Source organism: Thamnophis sirtalis, unplaced genomic scaffold (genome assembly GCF_051295495.1).
Source record: "Thamnophis sirtalis isolate CommonGarterSnake01/CBP01778 unplaced genomic scaffold, rThaSir2_p1.2 scaffold_7, whole genome shotgun sequence".
Lineage (NCBI taxonomy): Eukaryota > Metazoa > Chordata > Lepidosauria > Squamata > Natricidae > Thamnophis > Thamnophis sirtalis.
Genome location: NW_028261387.1, coordinates 92,682,755 through 92,698,204, shown reverse-complemented (window position 1 = coordinate 92,698,204; position 15,450 = coordinate 92,682,755). Strand labels below are relative to the sequence as shown.

Below are 15,450 nucleotides of genomic sequence, written 5' to 3'. Positions count from 1 at the left end.
ACCAAGAAAGCAGGGGTCGACTTGGGAGTAAAGCCACACCTTGAAGCAGGGGTGGGTTTCAACCGGTTCGCGGCGGTCCCGGCGAACCGGTTGGTCGGCGAACACGGAAGTAAGTAACTTCCGGGAACGGCGAAGGGCCCAACCGCCCATCCGCGCTCCTTACCCGGTTTTGACGAGTTCTGCGCTTCCACGCATGCGCAGGACGCATACAGCGCCTGCGCGATCCTCCAGGAGCAGCTGGAGCATTGCACAGACGCTAGTACGCATGCGTGCATCGTGTCCGTGCACGCCGCTGGCCCTGTTCCAACCGAACCGGTTGGAACGGGGCGAGAAACCCACCCCTGCCTTGAAGGGAATTGGCCCTTCCCATAGGAAACAAGAGAGGAGTGAATGGGGAGGGGGGCTTTTGCAGGAAACAATTTGTTCCTTCGGTCGTTTCGAGAGTGGAAAGTTCTGTTTGTGCCTATAAGAGACTCTGTGCCAGGTTTTGCCTTGCCCTGCGTTTGGAAACTAGTGATTTGGCAGCTCGCCAAACGAGATAAGGTGCGTGTGGATAAACATTCCTCTGAAAGACTGTTTGCTAAAGCCTTGCGGACTGTGAATGAAAGGAATTCAGAGTCGTGTAAATAAAAGAGGTTTTGTTGGGACCAATCTTTTGCTTCTTGGTTTCAAAGGAAGCCTGGGTCAGAACTGGTGGTTCCACCACAATACCGCGAAGCCCTTATCTGCGGAGACATAAGCGCAAAGGGCTAATCCGCGCCGTTCGAAGCGCTAAGGAAAAACGCCACCCTACCGCGATGACATAATCGCGGAGGGCAAATCCGCGCCTTCCAAAGCACTCAGTACCCTAAACCTAAACCTAGCCCTAAACCTAAACCTAAACCTAAACCTAACCCTAAACCTAACCCTAAAGCAAACCCCTGGCGGTTGAAGTCCAAAAGTCTTAAAGTTGCCAAAGAAGGACTGGCAGGGGAATTCTGGGAGTTGAAGTTCACGAGTCTTAAAGTTGCCAAAGAAGGACTGGCAGGGGAATTCTGGGAGTTGAAGTCCACAAGTCTTAAAGTTGCCAAGGTTAGAGACCCCGGCCCTACATTTTTACTGTTTTTACTGTACTATTCCCCTCATCACAGCACTGACCAACATATTTACATTTCTCTTTCTGCACAACGGATGTTCCGTTTTGTTCATTTCTCTACAGCAAACTTCTCCCACTTCAAAACGTGAAAGCCTTATTCTCTACGCCCACGGAACAAGGATCAAGGAAGGAGGATTAAGTGAAAACAGACACTTTTCCTCATCTTGCTGTTGCAAGCATTATGATTCTTTTTTTTAAAAAGGAAGAGAGGAGTTGCCAAGGTAGGACTGGCAGGGGAATTATTTGATTTTTTTTTAAAAAGATTCTTTTTAAATCCCACCTTTCTTATTTTTATAAATCATTCAAGGAAGTGAAATGGATGAGGCATATATAATTTGCCTCTGCTTTCACCACCACAACATTCCTGTGAGGTGGGTTGGGTTAAGGGAGAGTAACTGGCCCAAATCAACTGCCTAAACTGCACTAGAACTCACAGTCTCCTGGTGATTGGCCCAAAATCACCCAGCTGGGTGGGACTAGAACTCACATTCTCCTGATGATTGGCCCAAAATCATCCAGCCGGCTTTCGTACCTAAGGTGGGACTAGAACTCACAGTCTCCTGGTGAGTGGCCCAAAGCCACGCAGCTGGTTTTTGTGCCGAAGGCGGGACTAGAACTCACAGTCTCCTGGTAATTGCCTAGGGCGGGATTAGAACTCACAGTCTCCTGGTGATTGACCCAAAGCCACCCAGTTGGCTTTCATACCTAAGGTGGGACTAGAACTCACAGTCTCCTGGTGAGTGGCACAAAGCCACCCAGCTGGCTTTCGTACCTAAGGTGGGACTAGAACTCACAGTCCCCTAGTGATTGCCTAAGGCGGGATTAGAACTCACAGACTCCTGGTGATTGGCCCAAAGCTACTCAGCCGGCTTTCATACCTAAGGTGGGACTAGAACTCACAGTCTCCTGGTGAGTGGCACAAAGCCACCCAGCTGGCTTTCGTACCTAAGGTGGGACTAGAACTCACAGTCCCCTAGTGATTGCCTAAGGCGGGATTAGAACTCACAGACTCCTGGTGATTGGCCCAAAGCTACTCAGCCGGCTTTCATACCTAAGGGGGGACTAGAACTCACAGACTCCTGGTGATTGGCCCAAAGCCACCCAGCCAGCTTTCGTACCTAAGGTGGGACTAGAACTCAGAGTCTCCTGGTGAGTGGCCCAAAGCCACCCAGCCAGCTTTCGTACCTAAGGTGGGACTAGAACTCACAGTCTCCTGGTGAGTGGCACAAAGTGACGCAGCTGGTTTTTGTGCCTAAGGCGGGACTAGAACTCACAGTCTCCTGGTGATTGGCCCAAAGCCACCCAGCCGGCTTTCATACCTAAGGTGGGACTAGAACTCACAGTCTCCTGGTGAGTGGCAGAAAGCCATCCAGCTAGCTTTCGTGCCTACGGCAGAACTAGAAATCACAATCTCCTGCTGATTGGCTCAAAGTAATTCAGTCGCCTTGCATGCCGAAAAAAGAATTTGAACTCACGATCTCCGGCTATCTAGCCTACTGCTTTAATCCCTACAGGTACTCAATTTACAACCGTAATGGAGCCCGCCCAAATATTGCAATCCTTAGGCAAACCCCTGGGGCAGTTTTGGGTCAAAATGACGTAAAACCCAGTTATGTGAAGTATTGGGACACAGCAAAGTCCGATGGTCAAGCGCCCAAAATGCAGTCACATAATCAGGGAAGGGGGAGGCAGCCATCCCTCTCAAAAGATGTCGACACTCTCAGGGGTTGCCCCAAAGAAGAGGGAGTCAAGCTCTTCTCCAAGGCACCTGAGGGCAGAACAAGAAGCAATGGGTGGAAACTAATCAAGGAGAGAAGCAACTTAGAACTGAGGAGAAATTTCCTGACAGTGAGAACAATTAATCAGTGGAACAGAAGTTGCCTCCAGAAGTTGTGAATGCCCCAACACTGGAAGTCTTTAAGAAGATGTTGGATAGCCATTTGTCTGAAGTGGTGTAGGGGTTCCTGCTTAAGCAGGGGGTTGGACTAGAAGACCTCCAAGGTCCCTTCCAACTTTGTTATTCTATTCTGTTCTGTTGTAATGAAAAGAAGGACTAGTCTAGGGGAGACATGATAGCACTATCATAGCCGTCTTCCAATATCTCAGGGGTTGCCCCCAAGAAGAGGGAGTCAAGCTATTCTCCAAAGCACTTGAGGGCAGAACAAGAAGCAATGGGGGGAAACTAATCAAGGAGAGAAGCAACTTAGAACTAAACAGGAATTTCCTGACAGTTAGAACAGTTAATCAGTGGAACTCCTTGCCTCCAGAAGTTGTGAATTCCCCAAACAAGTTTTTAAGAAGAGATTGGATACCCGTTTGCCTGAAATTGTATATAGATAGCTAACCTCTTTGGTGGCAACTGCGTGCGCATGAAACCCCAAAATGCAATGCCACCGCCACGCAGGGCATGCGCACCAATCCCCCGTGCATACGCGCATGTCTCCACACATGCACTCCCCTGGCCCATTTTTGGCTTCCAGGTTGATGCAGGCCTTCCAAGCCCAAAATGGGGCACTGAGGGACTGCATGGGCAAGCATGAACCCCAAAATGCAATGCGGGCGCACATGCAGCCCACCCTCCAATGCATGCGCCCCATTCTCCGGGCATCTGGCCCTCACATGTGCCCCGCTTCCCACACATGCACATGCAGAGGCCCGAAGAGCAGCTGGCTGCTAGGAAGCGCACGAGCATTTATGGTAGAGCTGGGGCGACAGCTGGTGTACCCACAGGGAGGGCTCTGTGCGCCACCTGTGGCATGCGTGCCATAGGTTTGCCATCACAGGTATGTAGGGTTTCCTGCCGGAGCAGGAGGTTGGACTAGAAGACCTCCAAGGTCCCTTCCAACTTTATAGGGCGGCCTATAAATTTAATAAATAATAATAATAACTCTGTTATTCTCTTCTATCCGAACTTGGGAACCAGGTTGTACCCAACCCTGGAGTCTCTCGTCGTAACTTTGAACGTTTACGAAGCGACCGGTCGTAAGCCGAGGACTACCTGTAGTCTGCGAAATGGCTCTGGGACCCATTTCACAGCAGACACTTTGAAAAAGGATCAAGTTGGAACCGAGGATCAATCCCAGCCACGCAAAGGCAGCCTTGCAGGTTGCTATTGCGAAGGATTAAAGATGCCGCTATTCTCCATCTGCCAGACGGCGTTAATGGCAAACGCAGACAGCACCAACCCTCACCGTTTTTAAGGGATGCTAAATGGTACCCGGTTGGGTCTTTCCCCCTAACTTTAGCAATGGCCTCCTCACTCCTCGCAGGGTCTTCGGTCCAGAGATCAGCCTTGCCACGTTACACCTATCCTCCGCGAGCTGCACTGGCTGCCCATCGGTCTCCGGACTCGCTTCAAGGTGCTAGTTGTTACTTATAAAGCCCTACACGGCATCGGACCTGGGTACCTGAGAGACCGCCTCCTGCCAATTACCTCCCAAAGACCAATTCGATCGCACAGGCTCGGCCTTCTCCGGGTTCCATCTGCCAGCCAATGCCGGCTGGCCACCCCCCGGGGGAGAGCCTTCTCTGTTGCTGCTCCGGCCCTCTGGAACGAGCTCCCCGTGGAGATCCGGACCCTCGTGACCCGACAAATACGCGAACGACAAAAGCGCGCCGACAAAACCGCGGTGCTAAAACCGCGATGTCAGAAGCGCGCCGACAACAGCGCGTCAACAAAAGCGTGCCGACAGAAGCGCGATTTAAGTTAAGGTAAGGTTTAGGGTTAGGTTTAGGGTTAGGGTTACAGCGCGCTTCTGTCGGCGCGCTGTTGTCGGCGCGCTTCAGTGCTCATTCGTCGGCGCGGTTTTGTCACCGCGGTTTAGTCAGGCGCGCTTTGGTCGTTCACGCATTTGTGGTGGAACCCCGGACCCTTACTACCCTCCCGGCCTTCCGTAAAGCTACTAAGTCCTGGCTGTTCTGGCAGGCTGGGGGCTGTTAAAGCACCCAGCCCCGTCTTAATTGTGAATGTTGTGGAATTTAAAATTGTTTGTATTGTCTTATTTATTCCCTCCCCTGTTTATTGTGAGCCGCCCGGAGTCCTTCGGGAGTGGGCGGCATACAAAACCAATAAACCTAAACGTAACCTAACCTTGCAAAGGATTCCTGGACAGACCCCCAGCCAAGGGCAGGAATAATCAACCTGGGAGTAATTTTCTCTTTAATTCACTTGGCCTGGGGAAGTGGGACACTACACACCGATTCCTGGAAGGATGAAGATTCAGAAAAGGAAAAAAAAAAAATCAAACCATGTAAGGACAGGTAGTCCTCGACTTAACGACCTACAACTGAGCCCAAGACTTCCCACAAAAGCGCGGTCGACGAAATTGCGTATGTGACGTCATCACAACGCGACGAAAAAGATCGAAAAATTGAAATAAAAATTAAATTACAGCAAGCCGATTCACATAAAGGTAAGGGTTAGGTTAAGGGTTAGAGTTAGGGTTAGAGTGTTAGCGTTACGTTTAGCGTTAGGTTAAGGGTTAGCGTTAGGTTTTTCGTTACGTTAAGGGTTAGGTTTAGGGTTAGGTTTAGGGTTACGTTTGGGGGGGTTAGGGGAAGGTTTTAGCTTTATTTTTACATTTTTCGATCTTTTTCGATCTTTTTCGTCGCGCTGTGATGACGTCACATACGCACTTTCGTCGACCGCGATTTTGTCGTCCGCGGTTTTGTGGTAGAACCGATTAGGTTACTTGAGGTCACTTCAGGGGCTATGCCTGTGATGGTGAACCTATGGCACGAGTGCCGGAAGTGGCACACAGAGCCATCTCTCCTGGCACACCAGCTGTAGCCCGTTGCTCTTCCGGCTTCCGGCACGCCCCATGCCCGCTGGCTGGCTGGTTTTTGCACGCGCGAGGGTGCCAGAAACTGGAAGACCAACTCCCCGGCGCGTATGTGTGTGTCAGGAAGGTGCATTTATGGTTTCCAGCACACATGTGTGCCAGCCAGCTGCTCTACCTGCGTGCCCGGTGCACACATGCGTGCCGGGGAACTGCCGGTTTTTGATGCTCCCTTGCGCACACGCTCCTGTTTTGGCATCCAGTGCCAAAAAGGTTCGGCGACATTGGGTTACGCTGTCTTGAGATTTCCCCTGCTATACGGTTAGTCCTCGACTTACGACCACCACTGAGACCCACATTTGTGTTTCTAAGGGAGTCCTGCCCCTTTTTATTCCCCCCCCCCCTCTGGCTGCAGTTGTTAAGGGGATCACGGCCGTTGTTAATTTGGTCACATGGTCATTAAGGGAATCTGGCTTCCCCGTTGACCTTGCTCGTTGGAAGGTCGCAAAAGGAGATCGTATGACCTCTGGGACACCGGAACCGTCATAAAAATGAATCAGTTGCCAAGTGTCCGAATGTGGATCATGTGACCCGAGGCGACGATGCGACAGTTGTTAAGTGTGAAAAAAGGGTCAGAAGTCACTTTTTTCAATGCTGTTGTAACTTTGAACAAGTCACTCATGAACTGTTGTAAGTTGAGGACTGTGTTTTTCCAGGTTGGGTTTACCTATCACATTTCCATGGTTAACTGTAAACCTGCTGTGCTTGGATTCACACAACACACCGAACCTTCAATCTAATTTAAACAAGCTAGATGTTCTGACCGAGGCTTCCCAAGAGCCTGAAGCAAACTCCTTGTCCCGACAAAAAACCCTTTTATTAATTTGCTGTGAATTCTGCTCATTCACATCCAGCGAAGTCTTTCAAGGGAGGATTTACGGTCACAGACCTTATCAGGCTTGGAGAGCTGCCAGGCCGATATCTGCAGAACTTGGCAAGGAGTCTCGGAGAGTCACGAACCAATAAAGTGAACTAATTGTCTCCTGCAAACTCCACTCCCCTTGTCCCGACAAAAACACCTTTTATTAATTTACTGTGACGGCAAAGTCTTTCGAGGGAGGATTTACAGTCACAGACCTTATCTGGCTTGGGAGAGCTGCCAGGCCGATCTTTGCGAACTTGGCAAAGAGTCTCGGAGAGTCAGGAACCAATGAAGCGAACTAATTGTCTCCTGCAAACTCCACTCCCCTTTCGCTTCTCTTTTACTTCCTCTGGGAGGGGCCATTCACCGTCCACCTGCAGCCTTCCTCCCAAGTCGATCCCTGTTCTTTAGCTGTTCCCTTCGTCTGGCAGCTCTGTGCATGCACACCCTGGGAACAGGCTCCAGCTGTTCTTCTGCCTCACTGATGTCTGACTCCTAAGGCAGCTGATAACTGTCAGATGGCTCTGGCTCCCTCTTTGCCTCCGACACAGAGCCCTTAACAGAGCCTTCCCTAGACTCCAGGACTGGCCCAGGTTCCTCCCCAACCTCCTCACTGTCCGAATCTGCTGCCAGCTCCGCTGGTGAGCCACCACACTAAAGTCATCCAAAGCGAGGCAAAAATCTAACCAAGGTTAACACCCAGCTTAGCATGCCGTCCAAATGTCTCTGCTGGACTCTCACTTGACCAGCTTAACCCGTGTTGTGTGAATGCAGGCACAGAGTCACAAGCTAGCTAATAAGCCCTTTTCAAACCCATCCAGTCCCGGGTTGTGTGACCCCTGTCCTAGCCCAATTCCTTTCCAATTCCCAAAACATAAATATCTGGGAAGTTGGGATGAGGCACGCGGACAGCAATTTCTCCTTGCTTGATCCCAAACATGACTTCCTGTCTGTTGAACGCCTATATAGGTAGTCCTCGAGTTACGGCAGTTCATTAGTGACCATTCAAAGTTACGACGGCACTGAAAAAAAGTGAATTATGAGCATTTATCTCACATATCCCTATGGTCATGTGATCAAAATTCAGACGCTGGTCAACTGACTCGTATTTATGACGGACACGGTGTTGTGTGATCCCTTTTGCGACCTCCTGACGACGGGGAAGCTAGATTCACTTCCCAATTGTGCTACTCACTTAACAATGGCAGTGATTCCCTTGACAACAGAAAGATCGTAAAATGGGGAGAAACTCCCTGAACAAATGTCTCGCTTAACAACCGAAATGCTGGGCTCAATTGTGGTCGTAAGTCAAGGATTAACTGTATAGCAAGGGGAAATCAAAAGACAGCACAGCCCTCAAAGGGACCTCAGGTCACCTCATCTGCGGAGGGCAGAATCCAATAGAGAAGGGTTGGACTAGATGACCTCCAAGGCCCCTTCCAAATGTATGGATTTATGATCCCTATCCAGAAGCTTTCAACCAAGGCCCGGTCACAATTTCATGTGGCAGCCTTTCCTACAATCAGCAAGCATTTGTGCCAAATGCCATCTACAGATAGTCCTCAACTTATCACTCTTTAGCGACCGTTCAAAGTTACGACGGCACCGGGGAAAAAGCATCCGACAGCTAGTTTTCCCACTGAAAAATCGTTGCCATATCCCTGTTAAGCCAGATTCGCTTAACGGCCCCACGATTCCCTTACCAATGGCAGCGATTCGCTTAAGAACGCTGGCAAAAAAAAACCCGGTCGTCAAATGAGGCGCCCCTCGCTTAGCAACGGAAATAATTGGTCGTCGCGAATCAAGGACTACCTCCAGCGGCTCTTCATAGCCATCTCGACCTGGGTGTCCCCCCCAGTCCCTGCTCCCCCTAGGGGTACCCCAATATTCAGCACCCCCCCATAATCCCAGCCTTACTCCAGGGGGGGGGCTTACTTAATTCCTCCCCAAACTTTGGCCAGCTTGATTCGGACCCCCCCCTCTGCCCTTGAGGGGCACCAGACAGAGCCTAGTGGCTAGAGCCTTTCCGCCCCCCCCCATTCGTGACCTCGAAGTGACCCGCTCAGAAAAAGCCCATGCTCCTCTCTGAGCCCCTCGAAAGACCCCCACGTGTGGGGAGGGGGTGGTGACAATCCCACCACCTGTTGCTGGAAGGGAGGTGGTGGGTGGGCAGGTGGCCACAGCTGCTCCCCAGTGGGGGGGGGGGAAGCCCCTCTCTGTCCCCTTCCCCTTCCTAAAAAGTGCTTTCTCTCCCCCTCCCCTCACTTTCGCTTTCTCCTTCCCTTTCCCTTTCTTTCTTTCTTTCTTTACCCCTTTCCCTTTCTTGTTTTCTTTCTCCCTTTTTTTGCAAAAGGGAAACTGGGGAGGGAGGGTAGGTGGGTGGCAGAGACAGAGGAGAAGAAGACCCCCAGGGTTTTCTCTCCCACCCCCCCATTAAAAACGGGGGGGGAGAAGCCCCCCCCATTAAAAAAACACCGAGCCCCCCTCAATTGCACCCCTAGTCTTGCACAAACACGCCCGACCCCCCCCTCCTTCCTTCCTTCCTTCCCTCCCACCCGCGCCAGCACAGCACGCCTCGGTAGCTGCCCCCCCACCTCTTCCCGCTTCCCACCCACCCACCCAAAACCCAAGACCCGGAGGGGGGGGCTTTCTGGCGGTGCAAAAAAACAACAAAACCACGAGTGGGTGGAGGGGGAAGTGGGTTGTTGGGGGGGGGGAGAGAGAAGGAGGCCCTGGGAAGCAAACCCCGGGAAAGCAATGAAGCAAAATGGCGACTTTCTGCCTTTTTTTTTTAATAATGCAGAAGGAGGGATGGCAGAGAAGGGAGGAAGGAAGGAAAGAAAGGAGGGAAGGAAAGAGAACGCGGGAGGGAGGGAGAAGGCGCCCAGCAGCCCGGGATTGGCAACGAAGGAAGGAGCCAGGCAGGGAGGTGAAGGAGCCGGGCTGGGCTGGAGGGGAGAAGAAGGGCCGGGGGTGGCCCAGCCAAGGCGCTTTGGCCGGCCTCGCTTACCTCCGAGCGGGCGGCCAGCTCTTCTCCTCTTCTTCCTCCTCCTCCTCCTCCTCTTCCTCTTCTCCCACGCGCGGAGCCCCACGCCAGCCCAGCCAGCCCGCAGCAGCAGCAGCAGCAGCAGCAGCAGCCGCCCGGCCGGATCATGCGCGGAGACCCCCCCTCCTCCTTTCCCTTCTCTCCTCCTCCTCTTCTTTTTCCTCCTTCCCTTCTTCTTCCTCCTCCCCTCCTTCTCCCCTTGACAGCTTCACCCTCGGCACTCGGCAATTCTCGCGGTATTATTTTAATCGGTCGGAGGGGGTTCGGGGTGGGGGGGTGGGAGGGGGGCGGGAAGGGATCCCGGGGGGGCGGTGGAATAGTTCCCGCGGGGGGGGGGAGGAGGAGGAAGGGAAGGGTCTGCCCCACATAGACACACACACACACACACTCCTGGGGGGGGGGGGAGCGTGGGAGAAATGGGGCACTCGGGTCTTCTTCGGACAGCCTAACTCGGATCGGCAGGGCGGGAGAAGTGGGAGGTGGGGGTTCCCACGACAGTTGGAGGGGAGCTCCGAGCTCCGATGGTTGCTTTAGCCAGGGTTAGTCACCTCTAAGGGGAGAACTTGGGTTGGGCTTCCAAAGCCTGGCTTGGCTTGGCCCCAGAGGGAGTTTTCCCTCCCTTCCTTCTTTCCTCCCTCCCTTGCTTCCTCCTTTCTTTCTTCCTCTTCTCCTCCCTCCCTCCTCCCTTCCTCCTTTCCTCCCTCCCTCCTCCTTCCTCCTCCCTCCCTCCTTCCCCCTGCCTCCTTCCTCTTTTCCTCCCTCCCTCCCTTCCTCCTTCCCTTCTCTTTCCCCCCTCTTTCCTTCTTCCTTTCGTCCCCTCCCTTCTTCCCCTTCCCTCCCTTCCTTCCTCCTTCCTGTTTTCCTCCCTCCTTCCTTCCTGTTTTCTTCTCTCCCTTCCTTCCTCTTTTCTCCCTCCCTCCTTCCTCCTTTTCTCCCTTCCATCCTTCCTCTTTTCCTCCCTTCCATCCTTCCTCTTTTCCTCCCTTCCATCCTTCCTCTTTTCCTCCCTGCCTCCTTCCTCCTTTCCTCCCTCCCTCCCTTCCTCTTTTCCTCCCTCCCTCCCTTCCTTCCCTCCTTCCTGTTTTCCTCCCTCCTTCCTTCCTCTTTTCCTCCACCCCTCCCTCCTTCCTTCCTCTTTTCCTCCCTCTTTCCTTCTTCCTTTCCTCCCTCCCTTCTTCCCCCTCCCTTCCTTCTTCTTTTCCTCCCTTCCATCCTTCCTCTTTTCCTCCCTCCCTCCTTCCTCCTTTCCTCCCTCCCTTCCTCTTTTCCTCCCTCCCTCCCTTCCTTCCCTCCTTCCTGTTTTCCTCCCTCCTTCCTCTTTTCCTCCCTCTTTCCTTCTTCCTTTCCTCCCTCCCTTCTTCCCCCTCCCTCCCTCCTTTTCGTCCCATCCTTCCTCTTTTCCTCCCTCCCTCCTTCTTCCTTTCCTCCCTCCCTCCCTTCCTCTTTTCCACCCTCCCTCCCTTCCTTCCCTCCTTCCTGTTTTCCTCCCTCCTTCCTTCCTTCCTCTTTTCCTCCACCCCTCCCTCCTTCCTTCCTCTTTTCCTCCCCTCTCTCCCTTCCTTTGCTACATTGATGGTTGTGAGCTTCCTGCACAAACCCAGATTGGGGTCAGTTCTGAGAAACCTACTAAGTTTGAATCCATCTAGTTAGTGGGTGACCCAGGCCAACGTGCCGCTAACTGAGGAGACCATGGCTGAGTTAACCACGGAGAACTTTTCTGGATGAAGACAGTCAAACTGGGCAGGGGGGACTTCTTGGAAGCCCATAATTTCTAGTGGGGGAGTTTCTCAATCTTAGCTGTTTGAAGATGTGTGGACTTCAACTCCCAGAATTCCCCAGTTGGCCTTGGCAGCTTGAAGATGCAGGGACTTCAATTCTCCCGCTAAGCTTGGCCGCTTGAAGATGTGAGGACTTCAATTCCCAGAATTCCACAGCTAGCATGAGAATTGGTCACCCAAGCCATGTTTTTCAGTGCCGCTTGAAGATGTGAGGACTTCAATTCCCAGAATTCCACAGCTAGCATGAGGATTGGTCACCCAAGCCATGTTTTTCAGTGCTGCTGTAACTTTGAATAGTGACTAAACGAATGGTCGTAAGTCAAGGACTACTTGTCGCCAGCCGAAAAGAAGACAGCACTTTTCTAAGTCCTTGCTTCATAGTTGGGCCAAACATAGATATCTGCTGCTAACCATTTTATTTATTTACTTATTTATTTAGCGTATAGTGCAATGTTTCTCAACCTTGGCGACTTTAAGTCCTGTGGACTTCCAACTCCCAGAATCCCCCCCGCCAGATTGAGATTCCCGTGATACACGGGAAAAGACCTGAATACAAGACCAGCATACCTACACCCGTGAAAATCTACATACTGCTTTCCTTTTCTGTCTTTCGGCTCACCCTAGGAGCCATCCAGGGAGAAAGCCATTTTATATATATGTACGTACATACATACATACATACATACATACATACATACATACATACATACATACATACATACATACTGTGTATGTATGCCTCCAATAATTTCAACCAAACTTGGTACACAGATGACTTACTCTCTGGAGACAAATACTGTAGGGGTAAGACACCCCTAAAACCCCTCGGGGGTTGGTGGTGTTCTGTTACAATACAGCCTATTGTGCCTTCAAATGGCTTCTACTGTACTGTAAAATGGCTCCTGCTGTACAGCGCAGTGGAATTGCCATCGTAATGGCTTCACAGTACTCCGCAAGGGGGAAAATCCAACATTAGAAATTACGTTTGGTCCAGACATTTGCTCCCTATAAATAAATGCCCGGGCAACGCCAGCTTATCGGCTAGTAGTAAATAAATTGGGAACACTGTGGCTGGGAATAGCAGGGCTGAACGGCAACGGAGGGAAGGAAGCGGATGCGAGAAAAAGATTCCCCCCCCCCCCCCCGTGGCTCTTGAGCAGCTGGGAAAGCAGAGGGTGGGGGGGAATCAGGGCAGCCCACGTGCCATTTCTCCCTGGGTTTTAAGAATGTTGTAATCCTGCCTTTGCAAGGAATATTTGTGTGTGTGTGTGTGTGTTTGTGCATTTGCGCATGTGTATGCCTATGAGAGGCATTTGAACAAATAACTCTCTTTTAGCTCTTTTAAAATCATATTATTGTGTGTGTGTGTTGTGATAGCATGGTTTGATGTGCATTGCCAGCCCCATTGGTTAGTTTCTGGCTTAACGTAAACCCTGGAAATTTACTTTACTCAGTAACAAGGAAGAAGCTGCTATGAATCATCAGCCCGCGAGTGATTTAAAGCGGAGACAGGGATTATGTCTTTAAACTATTTATCTGGATGGGTTGTTTTTTTTAATTGCTTCGCCATCAGAATTTTGCGCCAATCCAGGGCATTGTTTTTGAGCAAGTAAACCCCAGGTAACAAACTATGGCTTAATGCAATACATGAATGGAGAGGTACGTACTAAAGCTACTGTCCTTAGCCATCATGGGATTCACAGATTAACAGAGTTGGAAGGGACCCTTGGAGGTCCTCTAGTCCAACCCCCCCTGCCCAAACAGGAGACCCTCGTCTAGGGCAGTGATGGCTAACCTTTTTGTCGTCATGTGCTGAACGCGTGCATGACCCCCCCATGCTCCCCTTGGCCCACCCCCAGCGCATGCGTGTGTGACGCCCCGCTCCAGGGGTGGGTTCCAGCTTCTGACGGTTCGCTCAGGGATGCAATTTTGGCCGTGGGTGCGCTGGATACATGCTGCATACGTATGCGCAGGAGCAAAAAACAAGATGGCGCCGCCGATAGAACCGGTTTGGGCATGTGGCTAGCTGAGTTACTACCTACTCGGCCAAACCAGTCCAAACTGGTAGGAACTCACCTCTGCCCTGCTCCCCCACCTCCATGTATACACGTGCAACCCCTCACATGCGTCTTGTCCCCTGCGCATGTGTGCCCCACACATGCCCATATGTCTCCTGCATGCGCCCCGCCCCGTGTGCATGCGTAGCAAGGACCCGAAAAACAGCTGGCCGGCGGAAGGCGCACGCACAGGTGATGTGGAGCTAAGCGGGGGCGACAGCACACATGTCTGTGTGCCATCACCGCCCTACCCCATTTCTGACAGATGGCAGTCCAGCCTCTTCTTGAAAGCCTCCAGGGAAAAGCTCCCACAACTTCTGAATAACAGAGTTGGAAGGGGACCTTGGAGGTCATCTAGTCCAACCCCCACCCACCCACACAGGAGACCCTATCCCATTTCTGACAGATGGCAGTCCAGCTTCTTCTTGAAAGCCTCCAGGAATGAAGCTCCCACAACTTTTGAATAACAGAATAATAACGGAATAACAAGAGTTGGAAGGGACCTTGTAGGTCATCTAGTCCAGCCCCCTGCCCAAGCAGGAAACCCTACACCATTTCTGACAGATGACAGTCCAGTCTCTTCTTGAAAGCCTCCAGGGATGAAGCTCCCACAACCTCTGAAGGCAACTTCGGTTCCATCGGTTGAGTTCTTCCACTTTTCTAGTGTACTGTTTTGAGAACTGCATCGCATGGTTTATAAACCACGGTTTGTGGCTTCGCATTTTGCAGAAACACGGCGGGATGCGGCTTTGTTAACAAACAATGGTTAAGGCCGGATTTCTCGACCTCAGCAGTTTTAAGATGGGTGGACTTCAACTCCCAGGATTCCTCAACCCCCATGAGGGAATTCTGGGAGTCGAAGTTCACAGATGTGTATTTTGAATGCACAACTTGGATGATTATCTATAAGATGCCAAATATTTGTATATTTGTATAAAAGAGCCGAGGAGGCGCAGTGGTTAGGGTGCAGTACTGCAGGCCACTTCAGCTGACTGTTACCTGCAGTTCAGCGGTTCTAATCTCACCGGCTCAAGGTTGACTCAGCCTTCCATCCTTCCGAGGTGGGTGAAATGAGGACCCAGATTGTTGTTGGGGGCAATATGCTGACTCTGTAAACTGCTTAGAGAGGGCTGAAAGCCCTATGAAGCGGTATATAAGTCTAACTGCTATTGCTATTGCTATGTTTGGTTTAATGAAAAGAATGGGTTAGAATCGGTCCTCACATTTACAACGGCATGGCCTTTCTGAGTATTTGTTTGTTTATTTATCTATCTATCTATCTATCTATCTATCTATCTATCTATCTATCTATCTATCTATCTATCTATCTATCTATCTATCTATCTATCTATCTATCTATCTATCTATCTATCTTGTATGCCGCCCACTCCCGGAGGACACCGGGTGGCTCACAAAAGACAAGGGAAAGGGGGAAAACGAGACAAAGACAACATATTAAAAACAAAACCAACATTCACAATTTCCATGGAGGTAAATGCTTCTCAGCCCCCCCCCCCCCCAGCCTGCTGGAACAGCCAGGACTTGGTGGCTTTGCGGAAGGCCGGGAGGGTAGTAAGGGTCCGGATCTCAACAGGGAGCTCGTTCCAGAGGGCCGGAGCTGCAACATTTTGGCAGATGAAGTTCGCATAACAGGATGTAAACACGGATATGAGATAGGAAGTGAGTAATTCTACATATGATTCTAAGTGTGTATGGCTGGGGAATTCTGGGAGT

The 15,450-nt window shown here is 51.3% G+C and overlaps 1 protein-coding gene across 1 annotated transcript in view; it reads right to left on the bottom strand.

Moving 5' to 3' along the window:
- The window catches only part of ZNF512B (zinc finger protein 512B), a 52,634-nt gene extending 42,676 nt beyond the window's left edge, over nt 1-9,958 (bottom strand). The window contains 1 exon segment of the mRNA XM_087720874.1: nt 9,846-9,958. The gene's annotated coding sequence lies outside the window, so the exon portion shown is untranslated.
- Nucleotides 9,959-15,450: the final 5,492 nt, after the last annotated feature.